At 31.8% G+C, this 25355-nt stretch overlaps 1 protein-coding gene across 4 annotated transcripts in view; it reads left to right on the plus strand.

Annotated features, from left to right (window-relative positions):
* LOC142983100 (uncharacterized) overlaps positions 1 to 25355 on the plus strand; it is a 105868-nt gene that overhangs the window by 19625 nt on the left and 60888 nt on the right. The window contains exon 1 of one of the 4 annotated variants that reach the window (XM_076129933.1): positions 2209 to 2328. The exons of 2 other annotated variants lie outside the window; for them this stretch is intronic. The gene's annotated coding sequence lies outside the window, so the exon portion shown is untranslated. Of the gene's footprint in view, positions 1 to 2208; positions 2329 to 9637; positions 9825 to 25355 lie in introns of those variants that run through there. One more of the 4 variants, XM_076129932.1, reaches the window with a different exon arrangement.

Raw genomic sequence — 25355 nt, forward strand, 5'->3', positions numbered from 1 at the left:
AGGCTGTGTAGAGTTTTGTTGTACAGTAATATATCAAATTAGTTAAAAGAACTAACGAGCTGGCAATGCTAATTAGTGTGGCGGATTTCTGTGTTTTACCCTGTAACGAGTTAAGGGAGAGCCTCGTTATTTTGTTTTCAATAGACACGCTTTTTTTAACGTATGTTTTTTTTTCTCTTTGTGAGAAACACGATGCGAGTTAAGTTTTTGTACTAGTGCTAATAATAAAATACAAATGAAAATGTGTGGTTTTGTTTGTTACTATTTTGGGTGAAAGCTTATGGATGAGTTTGTTGATTTGAAATTTAAATCTAATACATAAAATTCTCGCGTCACAGTTTTCGTTGCCATACTCCTCCGAAACGGCTTGACCGATTCACATGAAATTTTGTGAGCATATTGAGTAGGTCTGAGAATCGGCCAACATCAATTTTTCATACCCGCAGTGACACTTTTTTTTTATATGGGAGAACAACGTCTGCCGGGTCAGCTAGTAGTTTATAATAAATGATAATATTAAATATATTTCTATGCGAATGAAGTCGAGGACAGAAGCGGGTACTAATATATTTTTATTGTAATAAGTTATACGCTGAAAGCGTATAACTTATTACAATAAAAAGGTTACATAAAAAGGTTTACGTGTTATTTTATTTTAAATAGTTGTTTTAGTTTTAATAGATATCTGAATAGAACGCTGTAGCTGGATGTTATTTTGTCAGGTCGTTTAACTTAACAGGAAAATATAGATGTTTTTTGATTATAAGGAAAACCGAATTTCTAAAAAACGGTTTTTACATAAAGGAGTTCATTACGATGTTTTCTATTGAAGTCATTGAATTAATATGGCATTTCCACTAAACTATATTTTTTTAATCACCTGTTATCTGTCGTATGGTGTGCAATATTTTCTAGTATATTTAATTAACCTTTTTTTAAAGGCACGTTACTAAATAAAAAAAAATATAATAACTAACTTAGTAAGTGATCTTTCGCATAACAAGCAACTCATGGCGCGGTCATGCCATAGATGGGTCTTTAATAGTCTCTATAGTGTTATTTGATCTGAGCGTCTCCGTGTGCTGCTTTGCAATTCTTTAGGTATTAGGTAAAGACGGCGCCAAACAACTTGAACATAATTTGCTGTATTAGAAATTAAACACAATGTAGACCCAGTGCAGAGGACACTTGGTTGGCTGTTATACCAGTCGGGTGGTCGAAACTGAAACGCCCTCGCCTTTGCGCAAAACTGTTATTCCTAAACTGACCTAAAAATCGTTCACTAAGATGTAGCGAAATTGTTCAAGTTGTTTGGCGGCACCTATAGCAAATTTAATTCCCAAGTTTCTTTCTTTTATCCATTTTAACAGCATAGTGGTATCTCTATCCTTTTATATTTATCTAGTAATCAATCTGTCATAAAGCTTTATAAAAATATTATTGATTAAAATTAAAATACAAGTATCCTTTCTAATCAAGATTCAATTAAAAATATTAATAATACTAACAGGATACGAAATACATTTTCGAAGCAAAAAGTTAATGAATTTTGTAATACATTTTGAAGTTTTATATGCACAAAAATATTTGGTATTTTCCATATTGCATTGTGTAATGAGTTGTTAAAACTTGTCGAAATCAAGTGGATCGATAAAATTGTTGTTTTGGAATTATTTTTGGGTTTTTCCTGTAGAAAGTTACGTAATATCTTAGAGTTGCGCCATGATTCATAATGCGGCTTGATAGCACTTTTATTAATAAATTAACTTGAGAATTTGCAGGATAATCATCATCATCATCATCATTGGCCTGTGTCCATCTATTCAGGTGGCGTCAGATAGAGGAATATTTGTTATAAAGTAACATCTTCATTCAGGATAATTAATAGAAGCAATTACAAACGTAAGGTAGATTAATAAAATAGTAAGTTGCATTAAAATCAACCAACCATGCCTATGAACGGAAAATGAAAACTTTTGCTGCTTTTAGCTATTAGGTCCATATTATTATTATTATAACAACAATGTAATATGTAATGTTAAATTTTGACTCACACAGACCACACCCGGTGAAGGAAAACCTAATACTACTAATTTCTATCGTCCAAAAAATAAACATATTATTTAGTGATTAGGGAAACCAAAACAATACCTATGCCTTAACATGAACATAAGAGCTTAAAAATATTTAAAAATGATCGCAATGGAACAGCACGTTTAGTTACGCGTGTCCACTCATTAGTGTGTAAAGTCTAAGGCAATTCTCTACTAAGACACTACACGGTATTGTGTCAATACAAGTACTACAATATACTCGTACTACAATTAGGTAAGTCATTGTTTTGTTTAACAAACCGAAAAATAAAGGGCCTCTGAAAATTAGCTAAGGGAGAGACTTCCGCGTTGCGTGGACCTGCGTGGTTATTCAATACTAGCTTTTACCCGCGACTTCGTCCGCCACCTGAATTTTCCCATGGGAATGCGCCATTTTCCTGGGGTAAAATGTAGCCTATGTCCTTTCTCGGGTAGCAAAATATCTCTATACCAAATTTCATGTAAATTAGTTCAGTAGTTTAGGCGCGATTGAGTAGCAGACAGACAGACAGACAGAGTTACTTTCACATTTATAATATTAGTAAAGTATGGATAGTATGGATTATTGTAAGGAATTATATTTATTGTCTGCGTACATCTATGGCCAATATAACCCTGTGCCAAAACGTCAAGTACTCAAGGTAAAAAGTCAAAGTAGCGCATAATAAGCATGATCAATTTAGAGATTATTTCTTAAGATACTCTATTTTGATTCAAATAAATATATTTTTTTAATTAAATCACCTGTCAATAGAAATATCCTCCTAAAGTAAACGTCAAATCAAATCGAGATGAGGAAAAACGTTTCGTTTACATTTTATAGAGATTTTAAATGTTAGAATATGACATTCAAAGATTTGCATTGTCCTATTATTTTTTATATATGCCAATAAACGGATTAGCATTTTAATAAATCGTGTAAATATTAGGGACTTTTTTAATATTTGCATTTTAGAATAAATTACTTATTATAATATTATGTATCATTCATTCTGCTTTACAATCACGTTTGAGTTAGAATGACAACACGGAAAAGAGTTTTAAAAAAACTGCCCATATCTTAAAAATAATTTTACAATATTTTTTTATTATTAACACCAGAATATTTAAAATTGATAAAATAAGCTATAACTTAAACTATTAAAAAATATAAACAAAAAATAAATTAAAATAGATAAGTGCATTATTACAAATTGTACTGGGGTTCTGTTCTTTTATATTTGGTGATACTTTTGATGACGTATGAAAAATAATTTACATATAAGTGTTACATATAAATTCACATTTTAATTTAAACAAAGTAGACAAGACCACTCACTCGTAGTACATTTTCCTTAAAGATTCTTCAACAAGCATCATCCACACATACGTGCAACATCGTAAATGGAAAAACTACTCAACTAGTTTTTTTCATTAGTTGTTCATCAATATCACTGCTTACTCATGATAAATGCTAGGGAAAATATTTATGACGCGAACTCATTTGTTTTCATACAACTTATAACAAACCTTTGTTCATTAATGTATGCATCGTGCATATTGTATTTGGTTTTATAATTTTATAAGTATTTAATTAAATGCGGTTTCGTATCTTCAAATTGACATTTCTTTTGATTTTTCTACAATTTGGTAGCGGTCGACTTTAGAATATATTTTAGTAATTTAAGATAATAGTTAAATAATTTCACTGTAAGCTATTTTTCTCTAAAATTGAAGATTTACAAACACTTGAAGCTAAAAATTCAAAATGTTTTGTGATCCTCGAACTTAAACTTTACAATAACAAATAAATTTAAAGTAATGTATATCTTTGATTATAAGATTTGATTTCTACCAAGCTTATTATACTTACTTAGCTCTGCAGAAAGTCATTCCATCATTAGATTAATTTAAAAACCTCTGAAGTAACTAAATCCTTTATTTTGAAAAGTACAGTGCTAACATACACGTTGAGCTGTTATTCTGTAGCAAAGTACTGTCTGTATATTCCAAATAAACCCTCGGATACGTCTGTAAACGGCTCTGAAAAGTGACATGACTTGCGAGACTGATGGCGGTCTTTTACCAATAAAACGACTGTCATTTATTTGTCTCTCGTGTTTTGAGCACCATATACTGAACAGGCTGCACGGCTAATATTATTATTAAGGAAAATAGGACCGTCCACCTTTTATGAGATATTGTCACCTTTTGGATAAATAATTTTCTGGCACCTGACTTTAGTGAATTATTAGACATTTAGGTATGTTAGGTTACGTGTTCTTTGCGTAAGAAATGAACTATGATGCCAGATTAAAAGTCTTTCAGTAGTTTTTGTGTGAAAAGTAACGAGCATACATTCAAATTTTCTCTATCTGTATATCGATGGCCAGATCGGTCTATTTGTTTTAAACGTAATTTTTTAAAATATTGGCATGATAATATCTTATGTAATATCTTAAGACTGATTAAGAGAGATGATTCTAAAGAGATTAATCGACTTGGTATTACATAGATCTCACAACTTTTTACGGCAGAGAGACTGAGCTGCGAGACTTGGGGTTTTTTACAGAATGTTTTTGATGGCATATTTACATCAGTATTTTATAAAATTTCGTAGGATACTCATCTCTCTGCGAGTTGATGAATACGATGTTCTATACCAGTAGCATTATCAAGCAACTCCATTTATATACGTAAGTTTATCAATAAACTTAATTTCTTTAATTGCTCCACAGCAAATAATCTTGCATTTAACCTGTTGCTTAAACTCGTAAGTAATGCACTAAAACATGTTCTTAATTAAACAGTGGCGCCAAGATATTGCGGTTTCACAACCTGATTTGGTGATTTGTTGGTTTTACAGTTTGTTTGTTCGTTTGTATTATGAAATTATATCAAGCAGGACATTGTAGAGATCTTTTTTAATTGGCTTGACTACTAGGCAATTCAGCTACTCTGTGAAATGTCAATAACACATTTTAGTATAGAAATACGGTGTAGTGACGTCACAGTTTCGTATTTTTTGTTGGTATCAAATGAATGTCTAATAAAATGTTTCAGTCTGTAATAATTACAATTTCAATATTATTTACCAAAATTACATCAATAAACAGTTACCTACTTGAGATGAAAATTTTACAAATTTTCGAGTACAAATTTAATAACTTTTCGTTCTGGGCCTCCTTCTTGGTCTTCTTAGCTGACTTTGTGACTTGCAATATACGGAAATGTCTAGCTGAAATCTGATGCACTCAACAACCATCTAAAAAGTAAGTGACACGTCCTTGCCGGGTTTAGTTTTACCTACACATTATTATATGTCTATTTCTGAATACGGTGACGGATTTTTTAAAAAACCATTGGAAGAGATGATGTGTTATGAAATAGACCCAAAAATATGTACTAATTTCAACTTTCCTCGCTCTCTCTTTACAACAACAGGACGAGTATAGATTATACATGACTCGTTGCCGCTTTAAACACGCTGGCTAGTTAGTTTGACCTCATCAATGTACCTCAGAGGGAACCCGAAACGCCTTGTTTGGTCCACAACTCACCTAGTTCAACTAACAAGTTTAGCACTTGACTTCCAAAGGCTTTGCTTACCAAGCCTCTCTGAAATCAAAGTGGATCTAATTTGAAGTACAATTCACTTAAGTGCTTCGATTCTACGAAATCCTTAAAATATACCTTTGATTATTGAAATTGATAAACCATTTGATTTAAAATTTAAATACCGATTCTAAAATTGGCCTTTTTGGACCTGTTTAAAACTTCATTTTGTATTTTTAGATTAAAATAATTTCAGTCAATTCAGGCAAAAGTAAATAAATTATTGAATAGGCGACTAAAGTTAAAAACATTTTAAATTCTCTCAAAGGCCGGAGAATATTACTTGGGAACATTTTTTCTGTCATTGCAAACTGGTCGATACTAGTCATTTCTGCATCTGTAGTTGATATGTATCATACATAGTCGTAATAGAGGATTTGTACTACCGCGTGTTAGAATGCAAATGTAGGCTTACAAACAATTTTCAACGGATATTCCAATAGAAAATAAAATTTACTTATGCGAGATATTTATACAAAGATTTACTGAATTGAGCTGGGAATTTTACGAAGTGATAGCTTAATCTAGACAAATATTTAATTAATAAAGACTGCACGTTTGGCGCAGTGGTTAAAGTGGACGCCTTGCCGCAACAACCAATGTGTCGCGTGTGGTGGGTTCGAATCCCACCCGGGACAAATCTTTGTATGATGAGCAATATGAAAGTACTCGTTCTGAGCCTAGTTGTCAATTTATATATGAATATGAGCAAATATGTATTTATAAGTACATAAGATGTTTATAAGTTATTTGGTCACCATAGTGCAAGCTCTGCTTAGTTTGGAATCAAATGACCGTGTGTGAGTTTCATTTACGGTGTAGGTAAGTATTTAAGTTCAAATTCAATATGAAGATCGTGGATTCTGTGTTAGAGTAAAAAAATCGCGTTATACCGTAGGTATAATTATATAATAATATGTTCAGATAAAAGGTACATAAAAAGTGACAATGCGGGAAATGGGCAGTTAATAGAGAAAATGTTTTTGCGCTATCTTTTCTAAATATAGTAGTGACGTGTTTGTTTACGTTTTGCAGGATTAAGTGATAATAAATACGATGTAGACAACATATTAGCTCGTTAATACTCTACAATGAGTTACAGAGACAATTGACGCGAGTGCTCTATGTATAATGAACGTCAATAGAGATAACAATTGAAATAAAAAATTTAATATATTCTTGTAAATTACTGTAGCTATTTTTTATGGTATTTAGAACGAGTGCAGAAAATATTGTAAAATTGAAGAGATTTTTTTGTACGAGGTATTTCTAGGAATTTTAAGAATTATTGTTCCGATTTGATTTATTCTTTTATTGACAGGAGGTTCTTACTAAATGTGGTTTAGAAAATTCTTTTATTAGGTGTATTCTAAATTAACCCTGATAGACTACGTTTTATACTGATAAAATTGCGAGAGTGAATATTTCTTATAGAGTTGTCTCCGAGATCATTAATGGTACTGCAGATTACAAAATACAAAATTAAACAAAAAAATATGACAAAGTAAATTCAAAAAGCTATGTAACTTCAAATGTGACATTACTGATTATTCAAACACAGCCTGAATGCACGTCAAAAGCTAAAATAAACGAGACAAAATTTTAAAATAAATAATGAGCCTAATTTGAATATCGATAAGGCTGGCTAATACAGTTAAAACGCGTAAATTCGCGCACGTGTTTCCCAAGCAGTTGGCGCCAAAAATGTCGCCTCTCACGCCGCAAGGTCGTGTGCGCACAGCTTAAGATGCACTCCATAGGGCTATCACACCATAGAAAGCAAGACTGTGTCTAATGCTAAGAATTGTATACATTATTTGTTGATTATTTTGTATGTAGTTTCCACAAACGTGACCCTAAATGTGACGGGGCGGATCGATGTTTGTTTCTTGTCGGATATAAGTAGGTGAAAATAATATAATACCCTGAAAAGCTTAAGATTGACCGGTAGAATATGCTTTTGGTATTTAGTCCATAAATCGTGTGAGTCGTTGATATGGAGTTTTAAATGAAATAAAAAAGGTTTTTGTTAAATATACTAAGTAATGTTCCCTCGGGGACTTAATGGCGGTTTGAGAATTTGTGTTGCATCAATGACCGAACGATGAACAAATTAAATTGAATAATATATTATTGAATCCATCTGCGTATTAAATATTAGTGGTTTTAATAGTAATAATCCAATAGCAAGGTAAACTATGACGTTTCAAAACTGTATTATTAGGAAATACCAAATTTTAATTTTATTAATTGACGTCAAAACATGGAAATTACCGCTAATTTGGATAAGCTGCTGATTTCCAAAATGAGAGAAACTGGTCCTAAGATTGCGGATATCATTTTAATTGACATATTGTAACAAAGAATACCTTCATAGTGCCAAAAGAGTAATAGAATTAATTATTATTTCGAAAGATCAAGTTGATTCAAAAATGTGGACGAAAAGAAATAAATATTTAACAGATCTCATCTGTTTTAATTTCTTTTTTTTTCTCCGTAAGAGTAACTACTGCCCATACCTAATTTATCAAAGCATAGTACTATGTAGCATTAATTGTTTTACAAAAAATGTTTATTTGTATGGAAGCAAAGAAAGCTTGTAAGGATAGGACAAGGAAGTGACGTTCTCTAGTCTCAAACTACCCATATGGGAAGAAGACGTATTAATGTATGCATATAATATGTCATCGCACAAATATAAATATAATTGCTCCGCGTGGGAATCGAACCTAAAGCCTCCCGACGCAATGGTACGGGCGTGGCGACTTAACCACTGCGTCACGGAGGCAGTCAAACGTCATTCAGTCAACGTATGCGTGTATATATATTTAGAAGACTTAACTATTTCTTTAAAATTCTGGCCATCATTAAGTGCTTAAGCAATAACGAGAGCACATTCTTTCATAAGTATTTTGCAGGAGTTTCGACCTTGAGTGCCAAAGTTCGCTACTATTTGACAGTCAGGCCGGTCAGACGCAGATACGTGACGTACTGTGTAGTGTACAATAGACAAATCTCCTTCTACTCTTTATGGTCCGTAGGGATGTGATGATAGATTTTTTAAGAAGTTAATTTTCATGATTTATGTAGTTGAGTGATTCTGTTATTAAAATATTGATGTTTGTGTAATAAATGTATTTTCGTAAATTCATAAAATTACGTTGATTCCCTGGGAATAGGTAGAGCACAAAGATTTAAAATAAAATAAATTAAAAAGTGTAAGTAAATATCGATGCTCTTAAAAAGGTGCTTGGTTAAATTGAGGGTCAATAAAATGTTACAAAATATCATGTTATAAGTAAATATTTATTTATGTTTTAGTATAGTAGAGATATATTATCGTATAAAATACTTTTGTCGCAAAAACCGACAACGGATAATCAATTCTATAGTCAATAGGTATTGCTATAATTTAATTTACGTTCTAAAGACCATAATAAAATTATAATCTCAGACAATTAAATAAAAAATGCTTCACTATGAAGTAATAAAACTCTACCAGTTTTAATAACTTAATTACAAGACGGCCGCTGCAATTTTAAAATTATGAATGCACTATATCATAGCCTTTTTTATTTATTAATTCATATGATAGGAAATAAAAAATATGCATGCGAGTTATAACAGGCTGGTCTCCTATACATAAAACGCAAAAAAATTACAAAATTTTGGCGTAAACTAAAATTTATATACTTAAAAAAAGGATTCAACGACCCTTTTCGTTGCACTAATAACGAATGCGTCACCAAATTGCCCGAATATTTTGATACAAAAACCTGCATTTTAGCTCACACCATAAAAGCAAAAAGGAAACCGCAAAATATCGGTTCTCGTGTAAACCCGTTTAGCGAGTCGGGGATCCCACCATAATAATGTTACGCATACTTTTGACAACCCTAGTATCAACAGGTGATGTAGACCGACTCAATGGTCATTTACCGTCTACCAACCACATGTAGCGTTCGCGGGCGCACGGTTTGAATTTCGAAGTGTTCCGAGTGACGGTTTAAATAAATAAAAAAAAATATTGATTTGTTTTTTTTTGTAATTGATGAATTAAAGTGACAATTGTTTTGAGTTTGGAACATGTTTGTGTGAGTGTTTTGTTTTTGGACTTCTGTTTTTTTTGTTTGAAATGTAAGTTTTTTTTATTTTGTTATTTATTCCATTTTTTGCTGTTGATAATGCTATTATTTATTACGTGAAAATGGTGAATAATTAATTTAGTAATCTTAAACACTGAGTGCTCATCTTTTAATATAAATAATAATATAGTAAAAACGTAAATGGATATAATGGAAATACGAGTGATATAAAATATTCTTGCAATAAGCAAAAAACATAATATTAAATAAAAAAAAATCTGTTCAGAATAATTCATAAGCACAAATCAAATAAATTAAGGCCAAGACAGAAATACGATAAACATAAATATTTTTTGATTAAACAGGGAAATTTAAATTTTATAAAGCAATTCCAATTAAACATAAACTACAAAAAATAATTCTCGTAAAAATTATAAAACAAAAAATAATCAAAATAAAAACAAATAAACCAAAACAACATAAAAAAAAAACAAAACAAATTAAAAATAAAACGAATTCAAAATCCACTTCGACTCTCACTTTCAACGTAATCTAATCACAGCATCTGATATTCAAAGCAGGTCTTATACGGTTGCTCAATATTAATCTCCTTGACCATACATATATTAGTTGAACCAGGTTAAAGTGAGTTGCAACGAAATTGTAACCAGTCCCGCGTGTTTAGAGTACCGCTGACCTAGCATAAGATTATACGACATATGTCACATATTTTGTCGATTTTTTAAGTAGAGTTAGTGCGTTTACTACCAAGTTTAATGATGACACTTATTTAATGTGCGATTGTTCTTATACAATTATTTTTACTTTTAATTTTTTCCTCGCTTCCCAGTACCTGTGTATGAGATTGACTCGAAATGTATGTAATGTACTAGCATACGCATACGCATTAAATAACAAGACAAAAATTAATAAAAATTAAACATAATGGTCAACTGTGTTGAACTACATCACAGTTAACGAAAGTCACATATTATGTCGTTGTAGTAAACTTCTTCGAAAATGTTCATTAAATCCAAGTCTTTACCTTTATTCGCTCAAACTCTTGAAATAAGTAATTAAGAACAAATCAATGCTTATTAATAAATACTTTTTGTTACAAAAAGTGACAAAATGACGGAAACAAAAATACTAGAACTGAAACAACTATCTCATATTGATGTTCACTCACGCCGTGTTATTAATTGGTGACCACTTTTCGTTAACGACCTGACAATCCATCCGAGGCGAGGCGTCGACACGTCTAATCGAAGGACAAAAAGTTAACAGGGCAGAAATAAACACGATGTTTTTTGTCCTTTGTAATGATTTTACATGAAAACAATTTAAAATTAAGTATACATACATACACGTAAAGTCCCCAACCTGCACTTGGCCAGCGTGGTGGACTCAAGGTCTAACTACCTCATTCCGGGAGGAGACCCTTGCCCAGCAGTGGGATATTAGTGGGTTAAATTTATTTAAACGTACAAACATAAAATCACGCCTTATTTCCATAGCGGTAGGCAGAGACCAGAGAATGCCACTTGGTACGCTCCTAACAAACTTCTCTTGCTTCATTCACCTGATGTATGGCATCTTACATCATACAGAAAAATAAAAGCAATATGATAAAAAAATAGTCATATAAAAAAAAGGTTAATTTTATTTTTCTTTTAATAAATGAAGTAAAAAACAAAAACATTTTTATGAAAATAAATTATGTTTTGTTTATGTTTTTTATAACCTTCATATTATTAGATACTTATATTATGTTCATCTTCTGGGTAAAAACTTCTTTATTTTACCAGTATTATATTTTCCTTATACTAAATCCTCAGTTCCTGTTATAGTATGTCCAGTCGTGTCACAAATCCCGTGCTAACCCCGTGGACAGTGAGACAGATAAATAGGTGATTATTGAACCTACGCAAAGCGGTCACATCCTTTTGATTCATCGCTCTTTATACTCTGTCTGGTTTGTTTATTAACTGCGATTCAGATTCGCAAAATTTTTGCGCGTGTTAATATAACGTGTTTATGACAGAAGTAAACGTACAAAAATATACAGCCATTTATAAACGAAATATTTTTTTTTTCGTCATAACTTACTTAACTAAAACATTTTACTACGCGGATATATTACAAAAGTTAAAAGAAAAATACAATTACTTATAATTTAGCCGGATAATTAAGTTTGTTTGTCCAAAGTACGGAAGTAACAATCAATCTCCGTGCCTCTAAAAGCACTTAAAGTCATAGGTCGCATTGCTCTATTTTCCTACTGTAGTAACAAAGATTTAAAAAAATCAACACCCGCCCTAAGAATTGCCCTTGGGAATCGAACCCACGACCTCCCGACGCAATGGTAATGGCGGCATGGCGACCGTAACCACTGTGCTACGGAGGCAGTCAAACCCCTTAGTTTACTTCTGTTTAAGTGAACGTTAATTTTCTGCATAAAACGGAACCACTTCGATGATGTAAATGGATACTAATATTATGCGTATACGGTTCTCGCTTTGGGAAACAGGATTTGTATCGGATTGCTGGCTTTGGACGGCAATTCACTGCATATTTTATTATCTATATGTCAATCATAGCATAATAATTTGTAGTGAATTGCAGAATATAGAAACTATTTAACTGAGAATTAGACATTTACCTGTACCTAAATTAATCGTAAAGACTCAATTCATTTTCGTATCTTTTAGTTGTTGCTAAATAAAATATTTTAGTCATACTTAGATTTTTCTTTTGATGTAAACTTATAAAATAAGTTTGTGTTAAAATTCGCTAACATTAAGTTTTACTTGTAAGTCATTAGAAAACGTGTACTATCTACTTCAATTAAAATATTGGTTAAAAATAAAGCATAAAATTATAAGAAAAATTGTTAAACAATCTACATTTTTAATTTATTCATAATAAACACTCAACGAAATATAATATAAAATTAAAACAATTTAAAACTTGCACAAATCAATTTCAAATTCAAACATTTATTTTAAATTCAATCAAAACTTATTTTAAAATAGAGAGAAATTTTACTTTACACAACAATTTAGTTAAAATTAAGTTTTGTTTTATCCAAAAATAGAATGTTGTAAAAACTATTTTTAAATTGAACTGAAAATGTCTTCGATAATAACCTTGCACTTATTGTTTTCAGTAAAAAACAAGTTTATATAAGAATTCAGATTATAACAATACGCGAATAAATATTTCAATAAAAATAATTGGCTTACAGTACTTTGGGTGGAACCTTATTGTTTAACCAGAAACGATTTTTATTTTCATACGATTTGTGTAAAGTTAAAACTGTAATTAACATATCTTTGTGTGGAACTATCGTGAAATATGGTATTTCATGTAGCGCTGTTATATGTACATATTTCCGTGCCTGTTAGTCTGTAAAATAACATCTAGGAATGAATCCATTGTAATAAATAAAGGTCATCAATGTATCGTTACAATACTGATGCCTCTCAAAAACATCGTTTAGAAAACAACAACACACATTTGTATCCCTAATTCTAACCCGGAAATAAAACAATATCAATTCATAATCATTTCGTAAATTTTCCACGACACAAGAAAACATAATATTTTTTAATATAATAATGTTCTTCATAAAAAAAACATCACGACAATCTATTTAACACAGATCCGCATGGAAATAATAAAATTGGAATGTCAATGCCGACCCATATGCATGCGGCATGACATCAATGAACGCAAGATCCTGGTCACGGTGTGTTTCCCCACAGGTCCGCCATTAGTATTCCGTATGATTGATATATACGTGAGAATTTTATAGCTATGGATGCTGAGATGATTGATGCACGTTGTTAATATGATGTGTAGTGGGATTGTTTTGTTGTTGCCATGACAACGGTTTTGCATTGCCGAAGAATGTCAAGGCAGTTTGATCATAAACTTTGTATTCTTTTACTGTAACCAAACCCATTTTTTTTAATGAAAATACTGCTTCCGTATTGAAAACTATAATTGATACATGACCTACGACCTACTTTTTTCTAAACCTATTGATAGTGACAGTCTAAATGTTCCTAATAGCTCTTTGATCATAATCATGATTTAATTATAACAAAAAACTGTAACTACTGCGTTGCTATGACAACAAGGAAAAACTTCTCAACAATAATCCAAGCATCATTGACTCAGTTTTAGTATATTGCACTTACTTCTTGCATTTAGAGCTTGTCATTTTCTTTTAGCTAAGTTCATTTACCTAGTAACTGTTTTATGAAAATTTTCCTCTAATGAGCATGAACTAGTGACGTCATAGCTAGCGTGTATCGGTTTCTTATTACGATCGATTACTTTTAAATGCCTGTGAAACCATTAACTGTTTTTCTCGCTAAATGGCGATTATTCTTTTTGTGATGAGAAAAAAAACTACAGGCTTAGTAAAAGGAATCATCACGTTTCTACATTGTAAAAGTATACTAATACAATACTTAGAGCTGGAGAGATTGTCTGTCTGATCGCGCTAATCTCAGGAACTACAGGTCCAATTTAGATATTTTTTTGCTCGAATAGCAATTTACCAGTAAGGCGGAATATCCTGGATACATAGGCGTTTATAGAAAAAGACATGTCTCACCCCTGTTTCTGAGGTACATTTAGCGGCAGTTTATCTATTCAATAGCGTTAAAGCTCATACAAAAAAAAGCTATTGAATAGATAAACTACCTCTAAATGTACTCAGAAACCGGGGATTTGTGCCGTTTTAGATTGGAGAGACTAACAGTTTAGTATTGCTCAGAATAATCATCATGTAATTTTGTAATTACTTTGAGCTAAATCAAAACCAAATATTTGAGAATTGTAACTTCATTTTCACTTTAACATATTTCTCTCGTAATTCATTATTTAGGAAAGTTTTAAAGGTTAAAAATAACCGGATTGGATATTGAAATGGTAGCTTTTTCAAACTTGTTTCACTCCGAACAATGCTTTATGTTAATTAACTAGTTTTTACACGCGGAAGTCAAGCTTCAGCGATTCTACAAATGAATAAAGATCGCATTTTTGCTCACTTTTTCCAGTTTAATTTGACCTTGCATTGTTATGAGTGATTAGCATTATTATATAAGATAAATTATATGATAAATATATTAAAATAATGGTTTATTTTGGGAATAAATTATGATTTGCTACTGAGTTTGATCTTTTTGAAAACGACTAGAACAGCGTCCGATAAAATTGATTTTTCCTTTTATCATGAAAACATTGAGTATCTCAGTCATGAATGCGAATGCTGTGATTAGGTCATGTTAATAGTACTAAAAGATCAATCGTCATTTTGTTATCTTAATCATAATTTTATTATTAACCCGATTGCAGCAACGTAAATAAAATAAATTAAGAAGTTCTTCTTAATTTATTTAACTTGTGAACTTCAAATACATACCTATATAAACATATAGGTACGCATTTGGATAATGAAAATAGCCAGTTATAAAGTAGCACTGAAATATTCTGTAAAAAGTAGTAAAAAGTGAAAAAGTGAGTGGTGAAAAGGTAGAAAATTATAACTAAACAGAAAACCGCTAATTTTGTACTAACCACTTAAACGGACTAATGAATTTTCATATAAAAATCATAAGTAAAAACAACATGAGCTTTATTATCTAAAATTACGTAGTTAACAAGCTTTATTACGGGTTGCCATTATTTTCTTAATCCAATAAAGATTGTTTCTGCTTGCTTTTGAATATGACTTTGCTTATTGCATTCCTGAATTTGATACTGTTATCTTCTGACATTAAAGGCTGTTGAGAGTAAAATTTCAGCATCGTATAGATTACAAAAATTGTTTTGTTGCCTCGTTCAAATTTTGGACCGGTAGTCAATCTTGAAGCCTCCATCGAAACTCAGAAAAAAATGCATTACGAAATAAATAATAAAATCAGTAATTTATTCTTGTAGTACAGTCCTGATAATAGAGAGCATTTGAAATACTTTATACCTATAATAACTTAAAATCACGCTCATAAGTGTAGGCAGAGTAAGTTAAATGCAATAGTATTACAAAAATAAAAATAAATGAATTTTACGAACAAACACACACGTTTTGTTTTCATATTATTTAATATTTTTGGAACATTTTGTTAGAAACAAGGGACAGATGGATTTAAAGGGTTATTGTGTGGTTGTCATATTAATGTTTCGTAGATTAGTATAACGTTATTTTTGCCTTATTTATGTAAATTTCATAAAAAATATTAGAGAGTATTCACAATTTTCTCGGTATTAGTAAAGCCACTACTGTTTCAGGATAAAAACACGTGTATAAATAGATGAGAAAATCAAAACAAATCATTTAATTTGGGTCAAAATTAAATGAAGACACCTATAATAGGAAAAAGGCAGAGTCTTGTGAGAAAAGCTATGAAGAAACTGACAGACAATCCTTTTAATCGATGATTTATTATGTGATTGATACAATAATTGAATGAAAAACATTGCGCTAATCTAGAGCTTGTTCTTTTCAATTCGTTCGTATTATTGTTAAATCGTATTTTAAATATATTGAGTTTCTTTATGGTTTTTTTGTATGCAACTTTAATCAAAGTAAAAATCGAGATTTTGACTCTGCGAGCTTGACTTGAAGCAACAGCAAAACTTATAAATTAAACAATGCTGGTTGCAGCAGCAATAATTAACCATCAAATTTGATTATAGTACACTGAATAGATAGTTTATCCTGAACTGTCCGTTTGTCCATGGACTTTGTTCTAAGTCTAATGATAATGATGACTAAAGCTTTATTGAATTATTTCCGTCTCGATCAATTCACTCCTTTTTTATTTCATTAGCAGTACTATGAAAATCTTCGGTTTTGTCCCCAGACCGCAGATTTTTTTCTCGAATCGTCTAATGAATTGAAAAACTGAAGGTTATCGTGTCATTGTGGTTCACTTTGACCACTTAATAATAATATGATAGTTTTTATAGTTTTTGATTTATGTCTTTAATTTAGTGTTTAATTATTGCTGCTGTGGGTTTAATTGTTTAATTTGTTAACCTCTATCTGCTATTGCATCAAGTAGCACTTAGAACCATTTGGTTTTAAGTATTACTTGATGAATTGATGATTGAATAAGTGTAGCACTTAAAAGAATAGACTCAGAATTGAGTTACATTTTGAATGTGATAGAAATCTACGCGCTCATAATATTTTTTACTAAAATATCAATTTTCAACAAAAAATGAGGTCTTACATATTAATAAAAAATATCCGAGAACTACACCTATTACTTAATACTTTTGATACTCATTAACATTTTCAATGTTTGCTAAAGATTTCAAATCGATTTTCATCTTAGATGATCAAAACTCAAAATAATCTATCTTAAATTGATATCGGTAGGAACTGCTATCCATGAATGAGTTAAAGAAAGCGAGGTAACGATAAAACGATGGATAGGCCTTGTCTTTAGTAACTACACAGTGGATAGATAGGGTTTTGAAAACGGGCGTAAGTCAAGACGTCATTTGAATAGTGCGACTAGTCGTAAGTAATTGCGACTAGTCGTTTAGAGCTCGTGTACGAAGCGCCGTTGATCTATGTATTGTGAGTTGATATAGGCATTAGGCATCTATTCTGTCATCCATTCTGTAACAGTTACATAAGGAAAGATATTCGGACGATACAATCATGACGAAATGATACCTTGCGTGGAAGTTTTGCGTAGAGATGTTGTTGATGATTCAGTCGACTCATCTATACTTATATTATAAAACTGAAGAGTTTGTTTGTTTGTTTGAATGAGCTAATCTCAGGAACTACTAGTCCAATTTGAAAAAAATCAGTGTTTGAAAGCCCATTTATCGAGGAAGGTTATAGGCTATATATCATCACGCTACGACCAATAAGAGCAGAGTACCAGTAAAAAATGTTACAAAATCGGGGAAAATTTTGACCCATTCTCTCTAATGTGACGCAAGCAAAGTTGCGCGGGTCAGCTAGTATTTAATATCTTTACTAATATTATAAAGCTAAAAATATTGTTTTAAACCGCTTATCTTAGCAATACCTGGGGGTTATCACGTATCTCAGTCAACTATTTGAAAGCTATACTATCATATGTATCATAGTATTATGGACATTGTTTTCTTCAGATTATAGTGATTATAATGTTACGACAAAGCAGCAGTGTACTGAATAGTGGCCATCGATTTGACGTACACTAGCTGCCAGTGATATACGTGATACGCATTCTGGCCTAGTTTAGGAATATTCTAGGAGTAAGTCATGTAGGTATTTGGCCATATTTTTATGCAAACAAATTCGCAGGACGTAAAAAGTTATATATTAATCAGTGTTTTCATAGAAATTTCCTCACTGTAGGTTTCATTTCTTCGAAGCGAATAATCTTCCCGACACGTGCCTGGTATAAGTCATACTGTACCACTATAATTTAAACCTAGATTTACAGTACAGATACCAGAAGTAATTCTAGAATTAGAGTATTTGTTCCAATCCAGTCTGTAAAGGATTTAGTTTGATTATTTATAAAAATCCATTAGGTATTGCACAAAAATTACATTATACAAGATGGACAGTGGTCACTACAGGAAAATCAAAGGACCAAATCTAAGGACAAGGAAAAGTGGATCTTGTTACAATGTACACGGAATGTTAATTGGTATATCGCATTGTTATCTTTTAAGGGAAATGAAAGGAAAGGTTGTAAAAGGGAAAATAGAGTAAATGTACAGGTATAAGTTTGTGCTTGCATTTACAAAAAGTTTCCATATAGCTGTAATTTGTACTAGTGACTTTAGACAAGGTGCGATTTTTATGATTAAATTGTAAAAAGAAACTGACGAAATGTTCATTTTATAGTTTAGAATATAATCTTTATTGTCACGTAGAAAATATTTAAACAAGTTGAATATTATTAAGATGTTTAAGTAGTAAATCCTTTATCTTATCTTATCAAAATTTAGCACATCATGTGATTATTGACAATTGACATGTTTACATTAAACCGCGAGGAGAGGTAGGTCGCACTATTTTGTTAGATATTTTGTTTTAGTTTGTATAAATACAAGGCTGAATAGAAACCACTTTTGAGCTAACTATTGGCAATTTTTTATATAGAAGCTCTTGCCAGCACTTTTGCATTTGCTCTAGCTCTTGTTTGCGGCTTCATCTACTTGCGTTAAAATAAAATGAACTAGGTATTAATATTTGCGTTTCAATATTACAACCAGGGAATATAAACAAAAACCAAATTACAAAAAACGAAGCTTCAATAAAAATTCTGTTGAAACTTATGCAGACCGATTGATGTCACAAATAAGTCTATTATTATTTATGGCATTATTACCTGCATAAATTTCGTTCTCGTGGGATTCCTGAAATAAAAGCTATCACAAAGTTAGTATTAATCTTATAAAATATTTGCTCTTTAATTCCTTGCCAATATCTGGTAATAAACTTGTTCAATTCTCTTCTACTATACATCTATATAAATATAAAAACTCCTCAAGCACATCAAAATTGTGAGCAACGTAACAAAGTCATAGAAAAACTCATTGATCGTCCGTTAGGCGTCAGCAGACTGTGCAAGTTTTTTTCCAAGATGCATGCCATTCGGCCCACTGGGCACGTGTGCAGTTAAGTTCGAAGATCCCCTGCAATGATAGACGCACGGTTCTTATGTAGTTTTCACGCTATGTTTTTGTTGTAATAGGGAAATATTTACTGTTAATAACGGAAGAATTGTGATGTAGTAACCTAGTAATTCCTTCGGGGCTTATTGAAATTATTAGCTCTTTCATTAATTATATTATTATGTATTCTTCTAATAATCTACGGGCAGTAAAACAAAATTGCTAAATGCGGTGAGAATTTTGAGTTACTATTCGTTATTTGTTTCCCGTACATTCTTCTTTTATGAACTTTTCTCATTCCCATTTTCACCGTAGATCAGAAAGTAGAGTTGTAGTTGAGTCTATGAGTAGTTATATAGTAACTAAGTTATATGCGTTCTTGAGCGTTGTTCTTTATAAAATAATGAATAAATTAAACAGTCTGCTTTCGTAACTGAAAGTTCACTAATATTCACACAAACGGTATTTTTTTCCAATACAATTGTTTTTTTTTTATTAGTGTCAGTTTCCCCGTATTCCCCGTTCATAATATTAAAACGCAAATATTTATCATTCGTTTATATCAACGCAAATATTTTTCTTCATTTCAACCGATTACACAATACTATAAATTCATTACTAAAGGTAACTAGCACTCATTGGTTATAAGTGAGAGTTTTATCAAACACTTAACATAATACAAACATTTGGGAGTCAAATTAATGCCCTTTTAAATGACGTCACGACTTACGTCACACACGGAAAGTCATCGCTTAACTTAATGGGGAAGGTCGTCTAGCCATCAATTACTACGGCGGGTTACGTTCCTAAATAAATAACTGTTTCGAAAACAGGTACTTTATTTTTGTATTTATTTGTATTTGGAGCAAAAACACGTGATTTATGGTAAATTTGATACTGATAACCTTTAAGCTACCTAATGCTTTAAGGTCAAAAAGATGATCACGCATTCAATAAAATATCTTAACTAAATATTTAATTTTAAATGAATTCACATTAGCACTTATTTAAACAGTTGTAAAATCAGATTCAGACTGAATTTAACTCTTGCAATAGTCAAAGAGTTACACTTAATCAAGTGTTAGTTCAAAACGTAGAGTCATTCAGAACAACTGCCAAGAAACTAATTCACTTAAGTTAAATACTTATCGTTTAAAATAATACACGAACATTCTACGTTTAATACACGAACAATCTCAATAATACACGAACAAACAGCCGTTTGAAACTGCGAGTATGTCAACGCATCTTCGCCTTGACCTCTCCGAATAAGTTGTATTGACGGCTTGTTGCGCTAGGAAGTGTTAACAACTATGTCCATCATTTTGTACTGAGGTGAATAGTTTGTGTCCTTGCGTTTGAGCGTTTCGACATTTTGCTTCGTATTCAAATGACCAAGCATGTCTTAGCTGGACTATTCAAATTGGTTTTGTTGCTATCAATGCGTATCGCGGGTTCGAATCATAGCCAGGGGGTGTTTGTGTGCATCATTTTTATTTATTTATTTAAGTATGGCACTTCTACAAAGAATACACATTACATGCTATACTATCATAAGAAACAATATGTCTGGATGTGTAGCAAAACCTGTGGTTTTAATAAAGAAGCACTGGTGTTATCAGTTATCTGGTTATTATAGTAAAAGTTCACTACAAATGTCTAATTTTGCTATTCTTGCGGAAATCGAACTAGCGACTGAAGCGAAGTATTGGTAATCACGTGGCGATCATCCTAACTACTGCAGTACAAAATTAAATCACAAGTTCACAAATAATTACTTTCTCAATATAACAGTAGGAAGAAAATAAATAGTAAATTCTGTTTATAAAGATCACAAGCTTTGTAGATTGTATTTTATTAGCGCTGTTAAACGTTCTAACAAAGCTAAGTGCTTGTGCAAACTATGAGTTCAAATCAATAGTGCAATAGGAGGAATTCTAACCTGCAACCTTTTGATATTATTTGTGTGTGGTAGTATGGAAGCCGTTTATGTCTAGTGAGTTTATCTATACTAATATTATAAAGCTGAAGAGTTTGTTCGTTTGTTTGTTTGTTTGTTAGTTTGAACGCGCTAATCTCAGGAACTACTGGCCTGATTTGAACCTTTCAGTGTTAGATAGCCCATTTATCGAGGAGGGCTTTAGGCTATATATCACCACGCTACGACCCATAGGAGCAGAGTACCAGTGGAAAATGTTACAAAAATTTCGCCCATTCTCTAATGTGACGCAAGCGAAGTTGCGCGGGTCAGCTAGTTAACAGATAAAATATGAATTAATCATGGGAATATTTCTGATTAAAATCTAAGTGCCCATTTTCGGTCTATACTTCTAATATTATATAATAGTATGAGAGGTAAATCTGATTTTACTGTTATTTGTTCGATGTAAAGACTGTTGGGAATTGACTTTTAAAATTCTACGAAACAAAATAAAAGATGCTTTGCAGTAAATCATTGCAGGGCAACTAATAATAGAAATTTCTTAATAAAATGCTTTTGTAAGATCGAACTAAAGGTAGAACTTTATTCGATGTTTTTAATTTTCAACCTTATAAATCTTGCTTAAGCAGGATAAGCATTTCTACACTTCTTATAAACCAAGATCCGCAATCGCTTCTAAAAATAACTGTCCAAAACTTAAACGTTACCTTGACATTGAACGCAATAATTTCGGTCCATCAATACATTGAACAATGATCACAATGGCCCATAGAACCGACTTGTACCTTTTACCAATGTCTCGTACAAGGTGGAGACCTTGAACGGCTCATTTCGTTTTTCCTCAACAATTACTTATACAAAGTGTTGTGGGAAAGGGCTGGAAATGGTATCTTTAAAGTTTAGTACTATATTCGGTGAAGGAAAACATCGTAATGAAATTTTACATGCTTTAAATTTGTTCAACATCTTTCTTAAGGCAGCAAATATTAGCCGCACTTAGCTAGCGTGGTGGACTCCTAATCCCTTCCTCGTTAAAGACCTGATACTGGGCCCCTTGCCCAGCCGTTTTTTTTAAACATTATTCTATATTAAAGCGATAGTCTAGCATTATCATACTGCTAGATACTTCATTCTTCCAACACCGTCATTTGTTTCGGGTAAATTTTACTCAAGAACCTTAATTAGGTCATAGGATTGCATAATTATGAATACTTATTCTTAAAACTTCTTCCTCTATTCAAATAATTTGTTATTTGAATCTATTTCAAATCATTGCAAGTAATTACAAGCTGTAATTTTCCTTGACATTAACCTTAACTAATATCACCGGTTCAATATTCAAGTGTTTCTGAACAAGTCAAGTCTTGAAGGATTGTTCTAGTGTTTATTTACAATAAGTTTTGTAAGCATACTTGAAGAATCACTTGAGTAGTTTACATTTTAGGATTGGAATTAGGAATCGTAGTGATATTATTAACTTAAAGTTGGTACGAATGTATTGTTGTTTGTTACTATTTCAGGCAAGAATTAATTAACGGATTTAAATAGAATTTGCTACTTATCTTATCTTAGGGGTGGGGGTGCCAGTTAATGCCTGACTGACACTTTGACCATTCCTGATCCTTTGTGTTAAAAAAAAAATCGTGTATAATCTGGCTTAATAACTACAGCCGCACGGATCGATCTGAGGTTAAGCTATGCTTGCTGGGGTAGTTTCTAACCCCTCCTTTGTTTGAGGAGAAGACCCTTGCCCAGTAGTGGGACACTAATGGTTTAAATTTATTTATCTCATCTCATTTCACTAATAAGAGTTGTAATTTATTTATCTCGTTTAAATGATTATAATGGCTATTAAATGCTAGTGAGATTGCTTAATCAGCCTTGTAGTGTCGGGTGAAGAATAAACTACTATAGATATTATCAGTTAGAAGCAATTAGCATCCAAAATTAATGTTCGCGTAGATACTAGTTTAATTGCTTGTGAAACATCGAAAATAGTTGAAGAATTCTACTTTTTCGAAGACGAAAATTTACTTAAATTCTCGAGCAGAATTAAGATTTTAAATAAATAAAATTTCCCGAAAACCATAGAGTCAAAAAAAAATTGGCATTGACCACAAGGAAAAACCGTGTCTTTTAGATTTGAAATCATAAATATCACAAGATACATAACTGATACTTAATACTGACGAAAGAAATCTGAAAATGCCTTATTTCTATCAATTTTGACTCAACGCACTCCATGTTTTTTGTTATTTTATCCGAGTATTCACGAATTAAAGCATTTTGGATGTTGTTATTTCAATCATTATTAGTATAATGTTTGACTGAATATCGTCTCAAAATATATTACCCGTGACTGCATATCAATACTTAAAAATAAAATCCACAATTTTAAAGTTCAAAAAACTGCATAAAACAAATATACCGTAAACACAAACATGTTGAACATAAACAAAAGCTAATAGATCGTGAAACGTGGCTAATTTAAGTATTTCAGATAATGAGTACTCATACACACGGAACTAATGTTGTTATACTGATTGCCGTGGCCGGCTGTAATGGAGATATTGCTTATTTTTTGCTGAACATTCAACATTAGGATCATCATTTTTATGTGTTTATTATGGTTTTTGATTTAACTTCGCGTTTATGTCAACTCTGAACAAACGCGTTTGTCTCAACGTTGAACTTTTACAAACCTACAAACAACGGACACAAAGCACAACTAGACCCGACAAAAATATTTGTCGATCGCGCAAATAATTGTTCCGTGTGGGAGTCGAACCCACAACCTCCCGACGCAGTGGTAGAAGCTGAGGCAGTCTAACTAACTATTCATTATTTTATTTAAAACGGACTGTTATAATTCATACGTAAGCAAGTACAGATTCCCTCCAGCTTTTTCATTACTGTTACAAGTATATTTATCCAGCACGCGATTGATTGCAGAATACTAATTAATTAGTCATTATTGAGTGTCGATTAATCACATAAAAACTTGATATATTATTATGTGCGTGTAAAACTGTATCTCGCTATAACTCACATACTGTTGTTCATTGATATTCGAGCTGCACTTATTTTTTTTTTATTATATCACGCCTGTAATACTCAAAGATGTAGGTAAAGTAGTTATAAATACCCATAAACTCGCGTTTTATTATTTGCAATGTCAGTCCTACAAAGCTTTTTGCCATGAACAAGGCACGTTACCAAACTTCGGGTTGCTATTGAGAATAATGTTATGTAAAAAAGGTCAGTAGTATATTATGTACACCATTGCCACTACAGAGGCAGCCTTATCTTAGTATATCTGAATTTTCTGAAATGTGACCACAAGTGGCTTCTTGCCATAATTCGGGAACAATACCAAACTCCGGGTTATTATACAGGACGGTGTAATGTAAATAACTATAAATTAAAAATATAAGAAACTCCGGATTTTATACAATTTCTGTTTTTCATACTTTTTATAGATTGGCTAGTTAGGTTAAGCCGTTCTAATATTCCCACTACCAACTTTCTCATCATACGAAGCTATTTGAGACCCCATCCGAGTAAAATATAAATTGAAATCACTGCATCCGTTCGGGAGTTAAGATGCTACAGAGGAACGGACACACACAGACTCGTGAAACTTATAACACCACACTTTTTCTGTCAGGGGTTAAAAAAAGATGAGTAGCATTGTGCCGGAACTGGTACTTGAACCTGAGACCTCGTGATCCTCTGCTATCTTATCTTTATCTGACTTATTTTAAATGTGACCACAAGTGGTGTTGATAGGGAACACGTGGTGACGACTCAGATTGTATCATTGATGTGATAATTCTGAAATAGTACGAAAATAGTTGAATGACGATGCGACGGAGGTATTGGGTTTCAAATTTAGGATTTTTGGAGATGCTTTCTTTTTAATTTTCATATCCAATCATCCCAATTCTTTTAAACATTCTATACACTGATATTTATTGATACGTTTATACT

The sequence above is a fragment of the Anticarsia gemmatalis genome, chromosome 23, assembly GCF_050436995.1.
Source record: "Anticarsia gemmatalis isolate Benzon Research Colony breed Stoneville strain chromosome 23, ilAntGemm2 primary, whole genome shotgun sequence".
Classification (NCBI taxonomy): domain Eukaryota; kingdom Metazoa; phylum Arthropoda; class Insecta; order Lepidoptera; family Erebidae; genus Anticarsia; species Anticarsia gemmatalis.